This window comes from Mesoplodon densirostris, chromosome 7, assembly GCF_025265405.1.
Source record: "Mesoplodon densirostris isolate mMesDen1 chromosome 7, mMesDen1 primary haplotype, whole genome shotgun sequence".
NCBI classification, from domain to species: Eukaryota; Metazoa; Chordata; class Mammalia; order Artiodactyla; family Ziphiidae; genus Mesoplodon; species Mesoplodon densirostris.
This window is the reverse complement of record NC_082667.1, coordinates 71483619-71506486: the sequence shown is the minus strand read 5'-3', so window position 1 is coordinate 71506486 and position 22868 is coordinate 71483619.

The window sequence follows — 22868 nt, the reverse complement described above, 5'->3', positions numbered from 1 at the left end:
GTTTGTGGAATGAATGTGTGAATGGTGGCAACTTGGCCTCCATGTGTGGTACAGATGCCTGTGAGTATCAGGGTCTTAGATGGTGGGGATGAGGGAGCCTGTAGGGGTACCTTGGTATTAGCTACTTCGTTTGGAGAACATTTTTATTTGAAGCATCTCTGGTCATTTGGGGGGAACCATTTCAAGTCAGTGGGATGTTTTTCCCCGATCAGACCTGAGGGCATTGAGTCCCCATGCTATGGGGAGGACTCATCCTGTTGGAGGCCCAAGTTTCTGAGCCTAGAGTCACTGCTCTGTCCTTCTTCCTGGGCAGCCTGGCTAGAGTGTGGAAAAGACAGACCAGAAATAGGACGTTTTATGGGTTTGTCCTACTCTTTCCTTGATATCTCAGGGCCCACGGTTACCCTTCACTCTGCCCAGGGACGAGGGGTACTGACAGGCCTACGCCCTGGACATCCACCACAGAAAGGGAGGGATACTTAGCTGCTCTGCCTGCTGGGGAGAGGAAGGGCAGTGGCCTTGCACCTGTTCACTTAGTACCCTCTCCTTCTTCAACAAAAGAAACCCATGGTCCAGGTAATAATGACTCTTCCTTTAATAGTGCTCTAGAGCCTTGCTTACTCAAAATATGGTCCACCGATCAGCCTCAGCATCACCTGAGAAGCATTAAAGTACTGCGTGGGCCAGGCTGAGTAGCAGGCTCTGATACACAGGAGATTCTGATAACTATTATCTTCCACTTCTTAGTCAGTGACATACCATGGCATGGAGAGGTTAAGGATTATTGTCCTCATCTGAATTGTGAAGGCCCCAGAGCCAGGAAATGACCCACCTAAAGTCACACGGAGATTAAATGGCAGGGTCAGAATGAACACTTGCATGTTCCAATTTTAAAAATAGTTGACAGTATTGCATATGGCCCCACAAGGGTCTGTGGAGATTACAGCACTGAATGTAGACTCTAGTTACCACCAGGCGTCCTGAGCTGTGTCACTGTGGGAGCATTGAGGCATCTAGGGACAGTGGCCTCTGACAGCTCTGCCACTGTCATCCCCTGCTCTGGCTGGGCCTGGTACTCGGCCCTGACTGAGGGCCCAAGAGGGACCCCAGGCCAATAGGGTGACTCTCTTAAGAGCTTGTTCTATGGTCCCTCTGTCAATTGTCCACCTACCCAATTTTTGTATTTTGGCACCAGGCTGACTGGCCACTGAGTAGATCAATGAGGAGAGATGTAGATTCTGGGGCTCCATTCCTAACTGTGGGAGTGGGAGACAGACTGAGACACCCAGGAAAGGGAGTGATCAGGGAAGGGGTCTGATTACATGTCACCTTGGCACTGGCACTAGGGCTCCTAGGACCCCATGTGGGTTATTCATCCAGCAGGTGGTATAAACTCACCCCCTGGCAGGCAACCCTGATCCCACCCCCTCTCCATTCGTCACTGTGAGATCTGTCTCTGCCACCTGCTCTGACGGTTTATCCACTCTCTGCTCCCTCTTCCGCTTCCACCCTGTCCCCTCCTCACTGCTCCCCGGAAGGATCTTCGCCTCACAGCTTTAGTCAGGATGCAGCACACACAACACAAAGCCTAAGCCGTTGGCATTCATGCAGGGGCGTTCCCGATGCACACAGGCCCTGACCTCCCTTTCCAGTCCACACGCCTTCATGCTCCTGACACGAGCACGCTCTGCGTCATTATCTGTACTTGCCACACCCTGAAGTGTCCCTCTCTCACTTCTCTTGCCACCGTCACCTCCCATACTTCAAAGTCCAGCCTAAATGTCACCTCTTGTGGGAAATCTTCTGTCAAAAATTCTTCTTTTACCCAGAAAACGTGAATTGCACTGAAATGATCTGATTGCATTTGTCACATATGTCATATTGTGTCACAGGAATCTGATGGATTCCTTTGTCACATTCACTTTTTTAAATCCAATAGTCCTGGCACACACTAGGTGCTCCATACGTGTGTGTATTATTAAAACAATTTTAAAAATGAAGGAATGAACTCTTTATCCTTGAATTCAAAGTCCTCCATGCTCTGCAACTGACTTTTTTTTTTTTTTCAGCCTATCTCCTAACCCCATGGCTTCTAGCTCTCTAGACACATCAGACTATTAATTTGTAATGTGTTCTCCCATCTCTTTGGACTTTTGGTCAATTCATGTCCCCTGTCTAAATCGCCCTTCCCCCATATCTATCAATCACCATCTTTCCTTTCAGGGCCAACTCAAAGTGCGTCTCCTTCAACAACCTCTACAAAATACTGAGTCTACAATATAGCAGAAACTTTACTAAACGTTTCATTTAACCCTTAACAACAGCTCTGAATGCTAGGTATTATTTTCCCTGTTTCACAGAAGAAGATACTGAAACTGGGAGAAATCAAGTTGTTTGGTCAGGGTCTCCCAGTAAGTCAGAATGTCTTCTGCTTGGATGGGCTGCCTCTCAGATTTCTCTAGCTCAGAATGAATCTCTCTCTCCCTCTAGTTCAAAGTTTCTCGATCTTATTTTTTTTCTTCATTATCACCACTTAAGGAGACTTTTTAGGCATTTTCATCACCAACAGTCCTCTACCACCCATGAAATGTAAATACTACAAATATACTGCCTGCTTATGTACTCTATGTATATCTATGCTTTATTCATTAAAAAAAGATTTTTCACCCCTCAGGAGCCAATTTTTGCCCCACTGGGGGCACAATATTGCCCCTGTTGAGAATGCATGCTCTGTATCAAGTTCACTTTGAGGTTTGGCCCTTACCATGGAGTTTGTAACTGTTTCCTTAATGTGTCTTGAGTTCTGCATTCTGATTACTATGGCTTAGTAACAATTTTCCCCAAAACTTAGTGACAAAACAACCATTTATTAGCCTCACAAATTCTGTGAGTTCACAAATTTGAACAGAGCACAACAGAAGGCTTTTTCCTACGTCACAATGTCTGGGACCTCAGCTAAGAAACTCAAAAACTGGGGCTAGGATAAAATAAAGGCTCATTTGCTCTCATGTTTGGCAGTCGATGCCAGCTGTTGGCTGGAGCTATTGGCCAGAACACGTACGTGTGGCCTCCTCATGTACCTTGGGCTGCCTCATAACATGGTGGTGGGTGTCAAGGGTGAGCAGACCAGAACAGAAGGAATGAGGACCAGGTTGAGTCCTCTTTTATGGCCTAGCCCCAGCAGTCATGCAGCATCACTTCCACTGCATTCTGTCCACTGATGCAGTCACAAAGTTCTTCCCAATTCAAGGGGAGAGGAAAACAACTCCACCTCTCAATGGGAGAGTGATAAAGCTCTGAAGAATAAAGGAGACTGTATATGTTGCTGTAGCCATCTTTGGAAAATACAATATGCTGTACTCTGATATCTGTCTATCTGTGACCCTTGTGCCCTACCTCCAACTACCACCTCATCTTCACAGGGCCTTGCACATGGTACAATGTTGGTATATGTGTTTGAAATTTACTTGGATACTCTAAGTTGGGAGGGTAAAACCCCAAGCTTTGGTCCATTCCTGCCATTACCAGTATGTGGTTACCGTGGTCCAGAGATCCCTGGAGAGGTCAGCTTTGGGCAGGAAGCTCATTGATGCACCAGGGTACTCTAGAACAAATGGTAACTGAGTAGCAAGCATTACAAGCAAGATACTGGTTAAAGTTTTCTTTTTTTTTTTTTCCTCTCAGAGGCAGTCTGTTATTCTGGAAATATTCAAACCAAATTCCAGTATAGATAGATAGATGAGAGATAGATAGATAGATAGATGATAGATATATAGGCAGATAGATAGAGCAAGCGAGTCACCCAAAGTATTTGCAATAGAATTTGACTTATATTCATTTCTGTAGAAGCCTGTCAAACTAATGTTGTCAATAATTAGCAAAGTACCAGTCTATCCTGTTTTGGTAATATTCTACCTGTATCGATATTTCTGTCAACACTACTCTCATCAATACAACAAAAGATGTTTTAAAATGGTAATAATCAGTGCTAGGTGTCATAAAATACACAAAAAAATCAACATTTTTTAGACTTGGGAAATGATGGTTTGATGTTCTAGCAGTCCCTAAATATGTCCTATATCATCAGTTAAATCCAAAAAGTTAAATTGAGAAAAACAGTGTCAACATTAAGACAATCTATTAAATTTCTGACCTTGGATTAATATTAATCAGCTAACGGATATTATTATACATACCCAAACCAGATCTAAAGAAGAAAGGATATTTAGCACATTCTTTTATTTGAATCTTATTTATAATTCTATTTTAAAATATCATTATATGTTAATTTTAACAAAAACTCCATTAGTATTTCCATTACAAGTGTCATTATATGAAAAGAATAAATCACCCTTGAGTTAGAAAATATTTAATTGCAAAAAGTACTCATATATTCTATATTTGGAGAAAAACCTTTATGAAATCATCTAAATGCACTTTTACACATTAAAAAATCAATTCACTTAGAAAAAGCACTTGTTTATTAATACTGAAAAGAACACCTGCTAAATATATGGGTTAGAACTCTGTTTGGAAGTAAATTCCCAAGGCAGTCTTAGGTCTGGGTATGGGGGCACCTTTACTTCTCCACCTGCAGAGATAATCTGGACCCTTTGTGAGTGCCAGGAAGGCAGGTAGTTGATGTGCTGGCTGATGTCGGCCAAACATGCTTGCCCTGGACAGAGCTGTGGAAAAGACAAGTGGTCTGGACCTTAAATTGTGTCAGATAAGACATACCAGGGGATAAATACTGCAGCTATAAATACAGCTCAAGAAACTGGATCATTTTTCAAGCTGTTGAATTTCAAATGCTTGCCAAGCAGAGTGTAATATCTGGGACTCTCTATTTTTGCAACTCTACTGCAAGAATTGGCTAAAGTCCAATTAATTTAACCAAGAAAATCTGGGAAGTGAGGACCAGAAGAGTTAAATTGTCCAATCAAAATTTGGAATTGAAATTAATTTCACAAATTTTTAAGATGCTGTTTGGAGGAAATTCAATTTAACCCTAAATTTCAGTCAACCCCGCAATGATAGACTAAAGTAATACAGGACACACTAAAGAAGGTTGAATATTGATTAATCTCTCTGTTGCAATCCTGAGGGTCAGACCGCTCAGATAATGTGAATTGCATCAAGTTTTCTGATTGGTCATCTGGGGGGATAATTCAGAGAGTTGAAGAGAACTGGGAAATCTCCTTTTCCAAATAAAACAAAACAAAAACCCACAAAGCTTTGGTAAGATCAAATACTGCGTTATTTTTGTTGATTTTGTTGATTATAAGTGACAGAAACCCAATTTAGATGGCTTCTGCAGGCAAAAGGGATTTAGTGGCTTACATAACTGAAAAAGTGCAAGGATAGCATGGCTTTAGGCATGGCTGGATACAGGTGTTCAAACAGGGCCATCTAGACTTGATGTCTCTATCTCTCCTCTCTGCTCTGGTTGGCCTTGCTCCCAGGTAGTCTCTCTCCATGAGCTATTCCTCTGCAACTCCAGACATATTCTCTCAGCTTTAAGTTCCACAAAAAAAGAGGGCTTATATAGCTGCTTCTTCGTTTTCCAATTTTAAGAATTAACGACATATTTCCTACTCTGGGCTTATACTTTGTGTCCCTACTTTTCAGTCAGAGCTCACAGCTGAGACACGTAGAAAATTATGATTATTTTCTCTTTCCTGCATGAGTTATTTTTCCTATTGTTCAGAATTTTATCTAGTTTCTTTCTTTCACGAAGTTGTCTACGTACTAATCACGAACATAGCGTTTCCATCTGTGTAAATATCCTCACAATGTGTTAAAACACATTAGTCTTTTATCAGTTTTATCTTCCTGAAGAACTGTTTTCAGTTCCAAAATAGCTCAGTTTCTTGATAGGCCTACTGAACAACTTTGATTCTGGGCTCTTCCATCCCCTGTCATATCTGCATTGCATACCTTTTCTTTCTTTCATTGTTTGCTTCCTTGTTTTGGTGGAGCACATCCTGCAGGTGTCTCTTGAGAAAGGGTGTCTGAGAGATACATTTTTCTTCAGACTTTGTCTAAAATATATTTATTCTACACTTAATATTTATTCTACTGTTAATAATTTGGCTGAATAGAATTCTAGGTTGGAAATAGTTTTTAGTAAAGATTTGAAGGTATTATCTCATTGTCATCTAGCTCTCAGCATAGCTGTTGAAAAATCCGATGCATTCTGATTTTTGTTCCTTAGTTTGCAACATCTCTCTCTCTCTCTCTCTCTCTCTCTCTCTCTCTCATAACTTGTAGGATCTCCTTGTCCTCAGCATTCTGAGATTTTATGATGATGTGCCTTGGTATGGGTACATATTTATTCACTGCACTCAGTACTGCACTAAGTACTCAGTGGGCCCTTTCAGACTGGAAATTCATATCCTTCAGTTCTGGATAGTTATCTTGAACTATTTCTTTGATGACTTTCTCCTCACATTTTCTCTATGTCTTTCTGAGGAACTCATAAATTCAGATGCTGAACCTCCTGATGTGGTGTTTTCATTTTATTTTTCTTTTCCATTTTTTATTTTTTTGTAATTTTTCTCTATGTTTTGGAGAAATATCTTAAACTTAATCTTCCACATGTGAATTGAGTTTTTCATTTCTGTATCATATATTTAATTTCTAAGTGCTTTTCTTTGTTGCCTGAAAGTTTCCTTTTTTATAGCACCCTGGTTTTGTATTATGAAGTCTATAACTTCTCTTATCCCTCTGAAAATGTTAATTCTTCTCCTTACATGATCACTGTTTCCTCTTAATTGCTTCATTCATTCATTCAACTAGTATTTATTGAGCATTTACTATATGCTAGGCAGCTACAAAACTTGCACTAATTCAGCAAATAAAACAAAGATCTAGGTCCTTGTGCAGCTTATGTTTTGGTTGCTTATTTTGTTGTCTTTTTTAAATACTAGAGACTTTGCTAATATGTTTGGTGAACCTCAGCTCTCTGTTTATGTTTAAATAGGGTGCAAAAAACCCCAGTGGAACGTAATATGTCTGAGGGAAGGCGTGTCACTTCTTATCTTTACTGTAAGTGACATGGCTGATCTGTTTCCTTGGAGAACTTCTGATGTCAGCATCTTTGGATCTTCTCTAAGATTCATCCAGAAAAGACCTTCCAGTCTCCTGCCTTGTAGGTCTAAGCCTGGCTGCCAGCCCCCTGGGGACGGAACTGGGAAATATTCAGATATTAACTTTCATTTAATGCCTCATTTTTGGTCACAGATACCTAGAGATTCTCTGCTTCACCCGCGTAGAGACTAAGTCTCCAGTCTTTGCTAGAGGGGGGAAGTGCAGTCAAGGTGTCTGTTCAGAGTCAGGGAGACGATCCATTTCTTAAACAGACTTTCAACCAATTCTTCTATTTTAGCCTCACCTTTACTTTCACTTACAGGGACATCAGTAGTGATTCCTGAGCCTCTAGACTCTAAAATTTAGAGGGTTCTGCCATGGAAGTCATTTTACTTCTGTGGTTGCTGACTGCTGGCTTGGGCATGTGCTTTCCTGGGCCTGCTAAATCATTTCCATTTCACAGTCTGCTTTCTGCCTTCTAAAATTTTAGTGGTAATGTCTTCTTTACCGTTCCCTTTGTCCTCTGGGCTTATGACTTTAAAAACAACCCTTTAGGGGCTTCCCTGGTGGCGCAGTGGTTGAGAGTCCGCCTGCTGATGCAGGTGACACGGGTTCGTGCCCCAGTCCGGGAGGATCCCACATGCCGCGGAGCAGCTAGGCCCGTGAGCCATGGCCTCTGAGCCTGCGCGTCCAGAGCCTGTGCTCCACAATGGGAGAGGCCTCAACAGTGAGGCCCGCGTACCGCAAAAAAACCCCCAAAAACAAAAAAACCCAACCCTTTACAAATATTTTAGTGATGTTGCAGGAAAAAGCTGACATTTTTAGATGTTTTCTGAATCCTTAGTGATTTTGTTTTTAGAGGGTGAAAAACTTAAAGTTCTTTTGTACCTACCGTGGGCCAGATACAGAGCTAGGCACTTCTACCTACACTCTTGAACTTAATCCTCACAACAGTGAGGTTCTTGGAAATGGAAAGAAAGGCTCAGACAGATTAAATAATTTGATGATGATTGTTTTAACTCATCATAGAAATAAGTGGTTAAAAAACCATTATGTGCCTCAAACTGTGCTGGCTGCAGAGGATGAGTGAGTTAACGCTGAAGTCAGTCATCTGAACCTGAAACTTGGGAGCATCCTAGACTCTTCCATTGTCCTTCCCATATCTTACAGCTTTTATCTCCTCAGTGTTCCTCAACTGTGCCCTCCCCTTCTTCCTGGATGGCCCTGCCTTGGTTCAGGATGTTGGGATCTCATTTCTGGACCTTGCGGTAATGTACCCCCCGGACCTCATGCCTCCAAACTCCCCACCGCAACTGCAGCCAAGATGGTCTTTCTAAACTGCAAATCTGATCATATTACTCTTTTGCTGAAAACCTAAATGTGGTGGACATAACTACTACCTACCAATGTCCAGCACAGCTGCCTGGCAGTGATTTCTACTCAGGGAAGCACCTAATTTGTCTCACTGTCCTGAGCACTTAGTGCAGGGACCAGCATGCTAGTCAGCATCCATAAATGTTTATTGAACTGAGCTAAACATAATAGTCCAGCCCTCGTGAACTTACATTCCACCTCTTAAGTGGATTGGATTCCACCCAGATTCCAATGCAGATCTGATTCTAGGCCTCTGGATGGCTTTGCTGTTGCACACCCCTGGCTTGCAGCCTTCCCCTCCTTCACTCTTGGGTGCCCTCAGTGAGGTGCCTCTCACTACCCTCCAGGCTGTCATCTATTCACATCCTTCTTCTCTTCTTCTCCTCCTCCATCCCTACAGAGAAAACGAGGCACCTAGCCTGATACTCCGAATACCAAGAGGATGGGACGGGAAGGAGCCATAGCCCCTTTCCCTTGGTCAAGACAGGAAATCCCCTCTCTGCACCATTTGGGATGGCCTTGGAGGCTCAGCTCAATTTTAGGTCCTGAACCTTCCAGAGTTGTCCATGTATTTAACTTCTCCCTAGGAGCAGCTGATTAGATTGTTGGGGGAGAGAATGGGGGAAAAGGAAGGGTAGAATAAGTTTATTTGCTTTCAGCATTACCCATACAGTATTAGGTGGGAATTTCCAAGAAATTATGTGGCAATGACATTATAACTTTCACACGATGGCTGGAGGCGACGTTATAAAAATATTACCTAACACGACCCCATATGGACATATGAAATTTCATTCCATTTTACACATGTAATTAAGTGGACCACATAATGAAGTACTGTGTGTGCAAAGAGGGAGATGCCTTTTGTAGGTGAAAGATAGATGGGCCAGAAACAAAGCTGGCATTTTAAAGGGAGAATAATCAAGCAAGGGTGGCTGAAAATTATTGCATGTTATTCTATGAACAACTTAAACGTGATGGATTATTTTCCCCTTAGAGATTGTCTTCTGGTTGTAAGCAAGACAAATACATTCAATATCCTGCTGCTAATATACTCTCTCATCCTGTTTACTAAAGATGGTGAGTTGAAAAGTGCTAAGCTTGGAATCGGACAGAGACAGGTTCAATTCCCAGGTTGCCACTTCCTAGCAAACTGATGTTGGGTGAGTGGCTAAGCCCGTGCTCTCAGAATGTGGTCCCTGAACCAGCATCATCCATCATCTGGGTGCTTGCTAGAAGTTCCAATTCCAAGCAACACCTCAGACCTATTGAATCTGAGTCTCTGAGGGCAGGGCCAGGAACCCGTGTTTTAACATGGGTTAAGTCCTCCAAGTGATTCCGATGCACACTAAGAATAAAAGCTACCTGCTTGAATTATCAAGGTCTCAATTTCCTTCCCTGTAAATGGATCCTTTATGGTAGAAAACCCAAATCAAAGTAGCTTAAATAGAAAAAGAATTAAATGATTCACAAAACCAACATCCAGAAGTAGAACTACATTCTGGTGAGGAGTAGTCCAGCATCTCAAACGCTGTCACCCAGGATCCCTTTATTTTGAGTTCCTGACATCCTGGCATAAAGAGGGTTCAAAAGAGGAACTCAGCTGGGGTCTGAAGTTACAGTTTCTGCATACCTGAGTTTTAGAACCAAAATTCATATTATTTTCATGTTTATTAAGCAGCTAACCTGTGCCAAGCATCGAGTCGGGGTTGAGACATGATGTTCGGTCACCAACATCAAGTGGCTTGAGGTTCCCTGGTGCACTGTAACATGCCTTGCCCCTTGGCTTTTTTTTTTTTTTTTTTTTTTTTTTTGCTGTACGCGGGCCTCTCACTGCTGTGGCCTCTCCCGTTGCGGAGCACAGGCTCCGGACACACAGGCTCCGCGGCCATGGCTCGCGGGCCCAGCCGCTCCGCGGCATGTGGGATCTTCCGGGATCGGGGCACGAACCCGTGTCCCCTGCATCGGCAGGCGGACTCTCAACCACTGCGCCACCAGGGAAGCCCGCCCCTTGGCTTTTGAACATGCTGCACATCTTTTCTGAATTGCCCTTCTTCATCAGGGTAACTCCCATTTATCATTCAGAAGCTACTCGGACATGGACTATTTTCTAAAGCTTTTCCCAGCTCCCCTGCCAGTGATCATCTCTGCTCATTTGTGCTTCCAAGGCCCCTACCATGTGCCCTCTCCTCTGCCTGGTGTCCATCAGGTCGTTATATGCTTATATGATCTGCCTTCCACCCCAGTCAGTGAGCTCCTTGAGGGCACAGCCCTTGTCCCATCATTTTAAAACCTCTAGCCCCTGGCATAGGGCCCAGTACAGCACAGATGCTCCACCAATCATGTTGAACTGAACTGACCCTTCTTAGAACTGTGAGTATCTTTAGAAAGCCAATCCCAAGTTCAACACTGTGCAGGACACACTGGGGGTTACAGGCTGTTAGTCCCTACACTGCCTTACAGCCTCCATGGTGCTCACAAAAGACTCACAAAAATTAGCTCAACATCATTTTGAAGGGGCTTAGTGATTATCTAGGCTAGAGCAAGGCTGTCAAACACAACTTTCTGCAATGATGGGAACATTCTATGTGTGCAATGACCCAAGTCGTGGCCACTAGCCACGTGTCTATTGAGCACTTGAAATATGATCAGTGAGACTGAGGAGCTGAATTTTAATTTTAATTTTACTTAATTTAAATTTAAAAAGCCACACGAGTCTAGTGGCTACCATATTGAACACTGCAGACCTGAAGGATGACTTAGAGTAATCTGGTGAAAAGGAGAGTGGCAAGGTTATTCTAGAAGTAGCACATACAAAAGCATGTTAGGGAAACTTCAGACAACCCTTTTACAACTTTCAAAGCAGGCTCAGTGGCCGCCTGAGTCCTAGTTCTACCCTCAAAGCCCTGGAACTGCCAAATTTTCAGTTTCAATGAGTCAGCAGATGCCAGTTACTTGGAAGCTGGATTCCATTAATCACTTCCAAAGATATCCTATAGGGCTGAACTGAAATGTGATGAATTATGCCAGGAGATATTCATATTCCTAACCTTTCCTTTAAAAATCTGTTCCCTCACCCCATGAAAATTTAAGGGAGTCTATGAATTTCAAAATATTTTTCTTGGGTACTATTCCCCTTTTATAGGCTCTGTGGGAACTTGGGAATCCACAAAGGCAAATACTTCAGGAAGAGGCTGTGTGAGGGTGCTCAGTGAGGTATGAGGGTAATACGAGGCTCCTGGGGGTTGGTGGGTAGGAAAGTATCTGCTCTGGGTCTCTTGTTGGGACTCCCTAAGACAGGTAAATAGAGAAAGAAAGAAGGGCCCATTGGGAAGAACCTTGCCCACCAAGGCCTCTCAGCCATCTGTGCAAGAAGTGGCCAGTGTCTGAATGCCCCATCCTCCATGGGGAAGGCCTGCCTTGTCTGGACTTGGTTCCCCAGATGGAGCTGGAGGGATGGGGCTCACCTGCTGAAACCCAAGAGATTGAGCAAAGTGGGAAGGTGAATATGTGAGCTGAGAATGAGCAGTCAACTGATGCTTATGAGGGAAACTGATGCTTGTAGAGGTCTGGGTAGGGGAGGATGGGAATGAAGGTGGATAAAGCCTAGAGTTAGGGGTCTGGAAGACAAGCATGAGTGAAGCAGGAGCCAATGATGGGCATGCGTGTGTTGTAAGGTTAAGGTGGTGATGGGAGAAGTCCTGAGTGAGCAGAGAGAACAAATATCAATTCCAATAGGCCACTGAACATAACAGTGGCTTTTGAGAAAATAAGCAAAAATAAAAACAAAATAATAATGAACGTACACATTGACTAGAAGTATACAAATAGTGAATTATATTGATTGCTTTCCAAATATTAAACCAACCTTGCACTCCTAGAATAAAGCTCACTTGATAATGATGTGTTTTTCTTTTTATACATCGTGATTTGACTTGCTAATATTATGTTAAGGATTCTTGTGTCCATATCCATGAAGAATGCTGGTCTATGATTTTTCTTTTCTTGTAATGTCTTTGTCTGGTTTTGGTATCAGGATAATGCCATACTCTTAAAAATGAGCTTGAATAAGCTTAGTATTTTTTAATAAATATTTGAGAAAATTTACCAGTGACACCTCTAGACCTGGAATTTTCTTAGGGGGAAGGCTTTAAATTACAAAATCAGTTTATTTGAAAGATATGGAATGATGGATATTTTCTATTTTTTAAGTAAGTTTGGTAATTTGTTTTTTAATGATTTTGCCCTTTTCATCTAAATTTTCAAATTTACATCATTGATCAAAATCAAAGAGACGTTGCAAAGTATTTCCTTATTCTCTTTCCCTCTTTCATTCTTAATATGGGTATCTTTTGCTTTCTCTTCTTTTTTCTTGCTCAGTCTTGCTAGAAGTTTATCAGTTTTATTGATCTTTTCAAGGAAACAGCTTTTGGTTTTATTGATTTTTCTCAATTGCTTGTCTGTTTTCTATTTCATTGATGTCCACTCTCATCTTTATTATTTCCTTCCTTCTACTTACTTCGGGTTAAAAGAGCTTTTCAAGCTCTGCATATGTTGTTCCCACTTAATGGAACCCTCTTCCTCAAATCTTTTCTGGTTCACTTTTATCTGTCCTTCAGATAGACTTAATCGTCACTTTCTTTTTTTTTTTTTTTTGTGGTATGTGGGCCTCTCACTGTTGTGGCCTCTCCCGTTGCGGAGCACAGGCTCCGGACACGCAGGCTCAATGGCCACGGCTCACGGGCCCAGCCACTCCACGGCATGTGGGATCTTCCCAGACCGGGGCACGAACCCGTGTCCCCTGCATCGGCAGGCGGACTCTCAACCACTGCGCCACCAGAGAAGCCCTCTTTTTTTTTTAAATTAATGAATTTATTTTTATTTTTGGCTGTGTTGGGTTTTTGTTGCTGCGTGTGGGCTTTCTCTAGTTGCGGTGAGCAGGGACTACTCTTCCTTGTGGTATGCGGGCTTCTCATCGCGCTGGCTTCTCTTGTTGTGGAGCACGGGCTCTATGCGTGCGGGCTTCAGTAGTTGCAGCACGTGGGCTTGGTAGTTGTGGCTCACGGGCTCTAGAGAGCAGGTTCAGTAGTTGCAGTGCACGGGCTTAGTTGCTCTGCAGCATGTGGGATCTTCCCGGACCAGAGCTTGAACCTGTGTCCCCTGCACTGGCAGGCAGATTCCTAACCACTGCGCCACCAGTGAAGCCCAATCGTCAGTTTCTAAGGGAAGACTTTGAAAGCCTCTTCAACAGAAGAGAAAGTTGGGATTGGTTGAATCTATGGCAACTTTGGCTGTCATTTTGCTGACATGAAAGGGAATAAGGAGTTAAGTTCTTTAGAAGCCCCAGGAGCAGAATACTTTAGGTCAATGATTATCCAATTCTAGCATCCCCAGAAATCACCTGGAAAGTATTTTAAACTTAATTGTTTTTGTTTTTTGTTTTTGAGACATCTTCCCAATATCTCTTTGGACTGAGAAACATTTCCCTGGTCACAAAGAGCCCTTACTAGGGAAAACGCCAGGCATGTCAAAAGGGCAAATGTTGGCTGGTGTGCATGAGCACACTGCATGTTTCAAACAGGTGCTGTTTTTGATTTTTTAAAATAATGCATTCAAACATTATTTACCTTGATTACTGAGTTTCGGGGGCACCCCCTTAAATTTTGCACCCAAAGAGGGTGCTTCATCTACTTCATGCTAGTGCCGACCCTTAGGGAATGCACAGGTAAAGTATGTATAAAGTACCCAGCGCAGTATGGGTCTCAAGAAGGCCTCTATGAATCTCAGCTACTAAGGTCACTGTCAGAATTTCAGTAGGGCTCAGTGAGCATTGCAGTGGACACTCCAAGACCGGAGCACCAACTCTGCCATGAGGAACAAGATGTGTTGATATTTGAGCAGGTCTTGAAAACAGAGTAGGAGTTCATCAGTCAGAAAAGAGGGAAAGGGTCTTCCAGAAGAAGTTTTTAAAGAACAGAAAGACATTGTGCTTAGCTAGATCCAGGATGGGTGGAGAGGCCTGGTGATGGATGAGGCAGCTTAGATGTGTCTGATCCACGTGGCCTGGAAAGCCCAGGTAAATGCCTAGAGCTTTGTTCAGTAGGTGATGGCCTGGCCAGAGGCATTTGAGCAAATGTTCACTGACCTCTGCGGAGCACACTGCATTAGCCTCCGCTTCCAAGGCCACATGATGGAAATCATAATCTCCTCTGGGAGAATGGAATGAGATGGTGAATGTGAAATTTGGAATCTTCAGGGTCATGCTAGTGAGTAATTACATAATAAGATTCCCTCACACTCTGTGATTCTTCCTCCTGCCTGATTTTGAGATGACCTCTGCATACAAGCTCCTATCAGATGAGGGTGCCATTATAATGAGCCTGAAATGCAAATTCACCCAACTGGGAGTGGGAGGAGAGGACAGCCACAGCCTGGCAGAGAACTGAGAAGGGGGCTGTTCCCTCTCCCCGTCTTGCCCCTGAGCCTCCTCCTCAGCCCTCTCCCAGTGTTGAAATGACCCCTAGCATCTACTCCCAGCACCCCACTGCCATGCGCCCCCTCCCCAGGATCCTGCTCTTTCTGCCCACGCAGTGGGGGAAGGGGAGAGGGACACGGCCTCTTTCTGAGAAGGGAGAGAGTGCAAGACACATCCGTGGGAGTTGAAGCAAATCATCCCAGGCACAGTGAACAGTCAGAGACGATGTGTTGACCTCCACTAGCTTCACACAGCCGTCAAGTGTTACGTGCACCCTCACTCTCTAGGACTCAGGTGTCTCTGGTCGTTCTGTACACCCAGGAGCTGCACACTCAGGGGTTGGACTGCTTACTCCCATGGGCACCCCCGAGACCTTCCACACCTGCTCAGCGCCACCTACATTCATTATCACCGACATTCAGGGGCGGCCAAGTTCCATGTCTGAAGAGCTGGAAGGATGAGGGTGGGAGCAGAGGGAGTAGGTGAGGAGAGGACCCTCCTCGTTTATCTTATGGAGTCGTTCTCCTTTCTCAGGGAAGTTCTGTCAAGTGTTTTGGTTGGAGGCCACCGTCTTGTTTTTCCTTCTTCCTTTGGCTTCTTCCTGTTTAGTCCTGGAATACCTCCTGGGAACACTTGCTCTTCCAAGGGTTCTCCTGCCCGACTTCTCTACCCCACAGCCCATACCACAGTCGATACTGGAACTAATTTACATGCACAGCACTTTAGAGTTTCTGAGCATCACCTGATTCTCACAGAGGGAGAGTCTGTTATGATTCCTACCACACACCACATGGATGAGGAAATGGAGTCTCAGATACATGTACAAGTTCATGAAGTAGAGAGAACCATCTACGAATTTTGCCTGCCTGTGACACCATCTAGTCCTCTTCCAGTTACAGCCCTCCACCTCCTGTAGGGACTCCCTGGGTCTCAGTTTTCTCATCTGTAAAATGGGAGTGATTACAGTAGTGTCCAGGGCCAGACAACGAGAAAGGCAGAAAAGTTGACAATTCTGTGTTTCTGAGATGTACACCTTAAACATTTGTTCTATGTTCACTTAGTGGGGGGTAGTTTAGGAGATGGAGGTAGTTTAAGAGAGGATGCTGAGGTTTCAACCAGGCAAGGACACTCTGGGCCCTGGCTGGTGCTCTGAGGGCTCTGGCCTCCAGGCCCCTCTGGTGTTACCCAAGGAGATTGAGGAAGTGTGGGGTGCTTGGGTGGTAGAAGAATCAGTTTTCTCTCCTCTCTGTGTGCAGGGACCTGAATTAGCTTCTCATTTCTAGTTTATTCTAGTGACGTTTTAGTGCCCATTAAAGACTGGGGCACTGTGAAGTGCCCTGGCTGACATTCCCTGAGACTTGCTGGTTGTGAGGATTAGATAACAAAATGCATGGAAAGTGCAGGTCCATGCTGGGCACATAGTAGATGCTTCATTAAAGAGTCGTAGCTGAGCCCGGACTGTAATTCCCCGGCCCAGGGCAGATGAGTTCAGTGCTTGCCCAGACTCTGCATTCTCAGGCCCCGCACAGCCAGGCCGGCCTTGCCCCTCACCGCGAGGAGACCTCTCTAATTTTCCAAACGGGAGACACAGAGCCCCCAGGGCCGACAGCGATCCTGCTTCCCGCCCGAAGGTGGATGGTTTGGCTGCCGAGTTCCCCGAAAATTGGTTCCGCATGTTGCCGACATCAGGCCCGAACGTTTGCTCAGCACACAGCCGTGAGGGCCCTCCGGAGAGGCTGAAACCCCACACCAGCCTCGCCATCCGCCCCCAGCCGCAGGCTGCCAAGCCGCTGCCCGCAGCCAACTCCCAAGGCCAAGTGGTGGGAGAACAGGGCATTGCCAGAGGCTGGGGCGTCCCAGGGCCCCTCCCGGGCCCCCAGGAGGCGGCGCCGGCGCCACCTGGTGGCTGACTGTGGAACTGCACCAGCTAGGCAGCCCCTCTCTTGCCCTGGCCTGGGGACTCAGAGTGTGTTGCTGGAGGGCTAAATCCGCAATAGATGGTCCTTCTCCCGTTCCAGGAACTTCCCAGGGCAGGGAAGTGCGGTTCCCAAGCCTGGGTTATTTTTAAACGTCAGCATCCGCCATGCAGATGCTCTGTTTACTGCTGATGTTCCAAGCCTGTGAGAGGATCTGTGCATTTAACCAAAGGCAGATGCCAGGATGGGAGTAATTAGGCTGGGCTGGGCCTGTCTATTCCCAGGCCTGGGCAGCTGGGCAGGGAGAGAGCCGGCGGGCCACCCTGAGGCTGAGGTTTCCACTGGGCAAGGACACTCAGGGCCCTGGCCGGTTTCTGAGGGGCTCTGGCTCCCAGGTCCCTCTGGATGACTTGGGGAGATTGAGGGGAGGTCTCTTCATATCCCCCTATTTGATTAGTATCATCATTATCGTCAACAACCTTTGCCAAGCAATAGTGCTTCATAAAGGGCAGGCGTAGTTTCTCCCATTTTGCTGATGAGGAAGCTGAAACTCAGAGCCATTAAGATATTCACCCAAGGTCACCTAGACAGTGAGGGCTTCAGAGTTTTTAGACATTTTTTTTCCAGGGGGAAACGTGACCAGCTAGTTCACCTCCCATGGCTTCCGGTCACTTTCAGGACCAAAGGCCCTCTGGGGGCTGTTCAGCTTGTCCAGTGAGGGCCTGGGCCTGCCTTTACAGCCTGCTCTTCCCCTGTCCCTCCCTCTCCCCCTTGGCTCTTTAGACATCCCCGAGTTGTACCAGCCCGTGTTACCACCTTTAAGAACTTTGGCACGAGCTCTTCCTCTGAGTCCTCGTCACTCTTGCCTCCACCCCAATGGACTCCGAACTCAAAAAAATCTATAATCTGATTTCAGGTCTGATGACCCCTTGACTAAGGTCATCTTTGTCCTCCTATCTCTGCCACTTAGCATATGGCTTGTCTCAGAAAAGTCTTTGCTGTTGGTGAATGAGTGAGTGAATACATGAGAAGATTCAAAAGGAGAAGTCTCCGTGTGAATTCCTGAGGGACTCTAAGGTCTCCTTTGAGAAAACACTGTAAAATTAGACAAGGCAGTGTGGGTGACCTGCCAACCAGGCCTGGGAGATTGGGGCCGGCTTTGTGGGGGTCTTCCTGGAGGAGGAGGAGCAGAAGGGTGGTAATGAGGGAGAAGAGACTGAGTCTTGAGAAATGAGTACCACCTGGTGGCGGGGCAGGAGGAGACACTGCAGCTGAAGGCAGAGGACCCAGCAGGAATCCCAGCATGAAGGGCCACCACACCTATGGTGTGTTCCACGGGCTCCTAGGTCCGTCCTGGCTGAGGCAGGCTGCACAGGAAAGGTCTCAGCCCCCAGCCCATCCTGGGAGGTGGGAGTTAAGGTGGGCAACAACCTGGGACTAGTTGAGGACTAATGGGGGATTTCTAACCCCACTCTCGCTCTTGAGAACGGTTGGCTGCCTCGGTTTCCCCAATTAGCCCTTTGGTTGCCTCAGTATCCAAGCCCTGGCCTGAACCTCCAGCAGCAGGCTTAGACCCAAGATAGAGCCAAGCTGCAGTCAGCCTCTGCTGTCTCTCCAGTTGTACCTGAGCCCGGCCTTGAGTACCCAACACACGGCCCATCACCCTGATGCCGAGAGTCCCAGTACCTGGATCTTCTACCAAGCTCAGTGCAGCCCTGACCCAGGTCAGCCTCTATCTCCTTGCCCACCCTGGATCTAGCTTCTTTCCCCTTTCTCTGGTCTTCTGGGCCTGGGGTCCCAGCATGCTTTGTGCCTGAGAAAGGGGGACAGACTCTGAGAGGCCTCGAACACCAAGCCAAAGAGTGTGGCTATTATGTAGTGGCCAGTTACACAGACCTTGTGGGCTTCTGTGGATGCGCAGTGGGGTGCCTACTGCAGACAGGTAGGCCACTGGAGGCCAGTGCAGCAAGCTTGGGGTGGATGGGGAGGCCCGAGTGAAGGCTGTGTAAGAGGCAAGGGAGACCTAAGGGAACATCAGATCCATGTTCTTTACTGCACGGACACTGATATTCTAGACCAGAGAGGAGAGGACAGTTGCCCAGTGTTACACGGCACATGCATGGTGCCAGCCGCAAGTCAGCAAGCGTCTTTTGGGCTTCTCAAGAAGCTCTCTTGTGCTAACCTCATTTCTCCCCAGGAGGCAGAAGAAGGCAAAAGCAGTCCTTTGGATCGAGGCAGGTCTGGGTTTCTGTCCCAGCATCCCCATTCATAAGCTGTGTGACCCTGGACAGGTCACTTAACCTCTCTGAGCACAAGTGTTTTTACCTTTCAGATGGAGACAATGCTACCTTCTCACGGGGCTTTTAGGGGAATTTAAGAGCCATGAAAGTGCTCAGTACAGCACCTGACACCTAGCAGGGCCTTCCCAATACCTCTCTTAAACAGTTTTAGCTTTTGAAGGATCCGGAGATCATTAGAAAGAGGCAACAGCTAGTTGAATGGGCCAGAGAGGAGGGGCTCAGAAAGGGGACAGGAGGCAGCCAGACCATCCACCTGGCCCTGGGGTCACCTCTCCAGTCTCGAGGCTGGTAGAACCCATGCAGTGGGCAGCAAACCAGCCTCCGGGCCCAAGAAGTCACTCTCTACCTCTTCCTGTGGCCTCCAGAATCTCCCCACCTCTGCCAGGAAAAGCTACAAGGCCTTTGAACTGCACTCAGGTCCTGGGCTCCCGGATGGACTAGGCCTGGGGCGGCAAATATCTGGGCAGCCAGCGGCCACGTTCGGGGCTTTCTGTCCTTCCTGCAGTATCAGCATGTGCCAGGGGTGCCCAGTTGCGAGGACAGCGGGCCCGGCCACGCGTAGGCAGTGGGCGGACGCGAAGCCTGTGGATCCCTGGCGCCTGCAGCGGAAGCCCCCAGCCGAGGACGGAAAATGCCGCACAATGTGTCCTGTTGTAATCCCCAGAGCTGGCGTCACCGGGGCCTGTCCGAAAACTGTGTCGTGCAGGGTCTGAACTCATACTTGTGTGTCTGCCACGGGAGCCGGGGGAGTCGCGGGGGCTGCAGAGAAGCCCATAAAAACAACCCCAAACGTTTCATTTGCTTTCGCACTTTTTGCTGCAGACCACTTGGCTGCCCGTGCCAGCTGGGAGCTGGGGCCCAGCAAGAGCGCAAAGTTATGGGGCAGCGCTAAGTGCTCTGTTTGTATGAAACTGCCAAAATGTTAGTACAAAGTGGTAGGTGTTTGTGCTGCAGATAATAACTGATGGGCTCCCGGGCGGGGAGGCGGACACCAGGTTATTATGGCCGCGGCTCTTCTGAGAAACGCTGCAGCCGCCTCCAGAGCAGCGGCAATATTTTTCTGAGCGCACAGGGCCGGCCTGGCAGCTAATGGGCACGCCTGGGCCTCATGAATCAGCCCCGAGAGGGGTGGAGGCCAGGCCACTGGTGTTTATCTGATTCTTGGGGTTTGCCCTCGCTGGCCAAAGAAGACCATTCCTCGAGACGTTCCAGAACCCACTGTGCTGCGGAAGGAGGAGAGGCCTGTTTGGGGGATGCCAAGTGCCTGAGTGTCCCATTCTCCGGGGCTGAGGAAGCTGTCATCTCGAGGGGCTCGGGGGCTGTGGACAGAGAGTGGGAGTCTAGACTCTGAAGGCCGGTTCAGACTCTGCCAGGAGGGAAAGGAGCTCCTGGAAGGGAGTGAGAAGATGTACTTGACTTGTGGTGTCTGGGGGGCAAGTCTCCCCTTTCCCTGGAGCTGTGTCCCTCTGACCGTGTTACTTCTCAGTTTTCTCAAGTTGGGAATAAGCCAATCCACAGCAGCCAGAAAGTTCTAAGGTACTGAGCAGTCTCAGGCCTCATACCTTTTGAATGTGTCTTTGTGGGCACACATGCACATAAGAGTTTATTCAGCCTGTCCCTAGAGGTGGGAGCCCGGGAATTAACGGCATTTGTACTATCTGCTAGACATTGAGTAATTGATTCATTCAATGAATTTACTGAGTGCCTGTTTGTACAATCTGCTCGTCTGCTAGATGTTGATTGATGGATAGAGCCGTTCATTAATTTTACTGGTGCTTGCCCCTTGCCAGGTTCTTATCTGGACATTAAGGATACAGTAGTCAGTAAAACCAGAAAAAATCCTTGTCCTCACCGAGCCTCCATCCTAGTGGGCGGTGACAGACAAAACACAAATGAACGCACAGATATATGATACATCAGGTGGTGAGAAGACAAAACAAAACAAAACCAAACCAAAGAGAAAACAGTGGAGTGGGGCAGCTGGGGAGATGCTGAGTTAGAGCAGTGAGGTCCTGGGTGAGTGAGGTCCTGGGTGAGTGCGGTCCCTGCCGTGGGCGGAGTTCACAGGTGGGATGCGAAAGCATCGCGGGGAGTGAACGTTCCACTCCTCCAGTGCGTGCCATTCCTCGCGGGCTAGAGAAGGCCTGGGCTTCTTCACTTACGTGTCGTGTCAGTACCACGGCCCGAAGCCAAGGCGGGTGGCCACTACTGGGCCCTTGAGACAGTGGAGGCAGTGGGGGCTTAGGGAGGCTGCTGGTGTGAGTGGAGGGCTGGGACTTGTACCGAGGCCCAGCTGACTCTAAAGCCCATGGCCTCCCACTGTGTTGGCTTCCGGTGTGCTGGTGGTGAAGCTGGCCAGCCTGGGAGCCCGACAGGATCCAGCTTTGGCTCCGGCCACACACCTCTTCCTGGCCATGTGATTTCAGCAACTTATTTTTCTCCTTTTAGCTTTGGTTACCTCGTTCCCCACTGGGTTTTTGTGAATGATAAATACGAGATTTCTCTCTATAACACGTACATAAAGACTTTACCCTGATGCCTGGTACAAGCAGCCCATTATAAGTGGCTAAGCTAATACTGGCATTCTGATTGTCTCCTTTGCACGAGGGCCCTGGGAGAGTGGAGTGTCATCCCCCAGCACCTCTGTCACCAGAGGCTGAGTTTGGCCCTTTTTGTTGATCAGTCAGGCCTCGACAGGGCTTTGCAGCTCTCTGTGAGGGACTTCTGAGCCCCGGCTCCGTCCCCCTGGACACACACGTTGCCAGTCCTCGTGTCCAAGAGGTCCTGCACCTGCCAGCGATTGTGATGGCACAGCCTCCCATGGAGGGTGAGGAAGACCTTGAGCCCCAGCTCTGAGCTTTGTGCCCTGTTCCCAGCTGGTTCTCAGTCACTGCTGTTTGCAGGTGGCAAAAACTAGTGAAGTGTCCAGACACTTATTTCTGCTCCTAGTTGGTGAGAGGTAGGGTGACTGAGGGCAGGTCCTCCAGGGGCCGGGCGAATCCAGCTGAGCAGACACACCTCTAGCTGTTAGGAAGGCCCCCCACTTTGTTGACACTTGTTGATTCCTGCTCTGTCCTTTAACAGCTGGTTCAGGTTTCTCCTCCGAGAGCAGGGAGGAGGATGTGCTGCAGAGCTGATCTGTGTCAGACTGTGTTTATTCGTTGAATTCTCTTAGTGTCTCCAAATAGAGCCTCTAAGCGTCACTGAAAATTCAACATGCATGCCAATCTAGAACACCACTAGAAAGCTCATTTTCAGTCCAAGAAGTTCCTCATTCCCCTTAAGTGTGGGAAGAGAGGGATGGTATGGAAGAGACTGAAAACTGTCCTCCAGTGTCTGTCCCCCTTTTTCAACATTAGTAGAATTTTCAGCTGGATATATGGCTGCTCATCTAAAGACTATAGATCCTGTCTCCATCGTGTGGTCATACAACTAAGTTGTGGGATTGAGTGGAAGTGGTGTCAACAATTTCTGGATTATGCCCTTAAGGGGGAAGGTGAGCCTTTGTTCCTCCAGGCTGCTTCCTGGAGCACAGTTGTGGTGGCAGCCATTTGAACCAGATGGTGAGGGCAACACCCAAGGGTTGGCAGAGCAACAGATGGAAGAATCCTGGGCCACTGACATGATGGAGCCCCGACACCAAGCCCGGGTTGCTTGTTACATGAAAGAGAACTACACTGTAGCTTACTTAAGCTACTGTTATTTTGAGGTTTT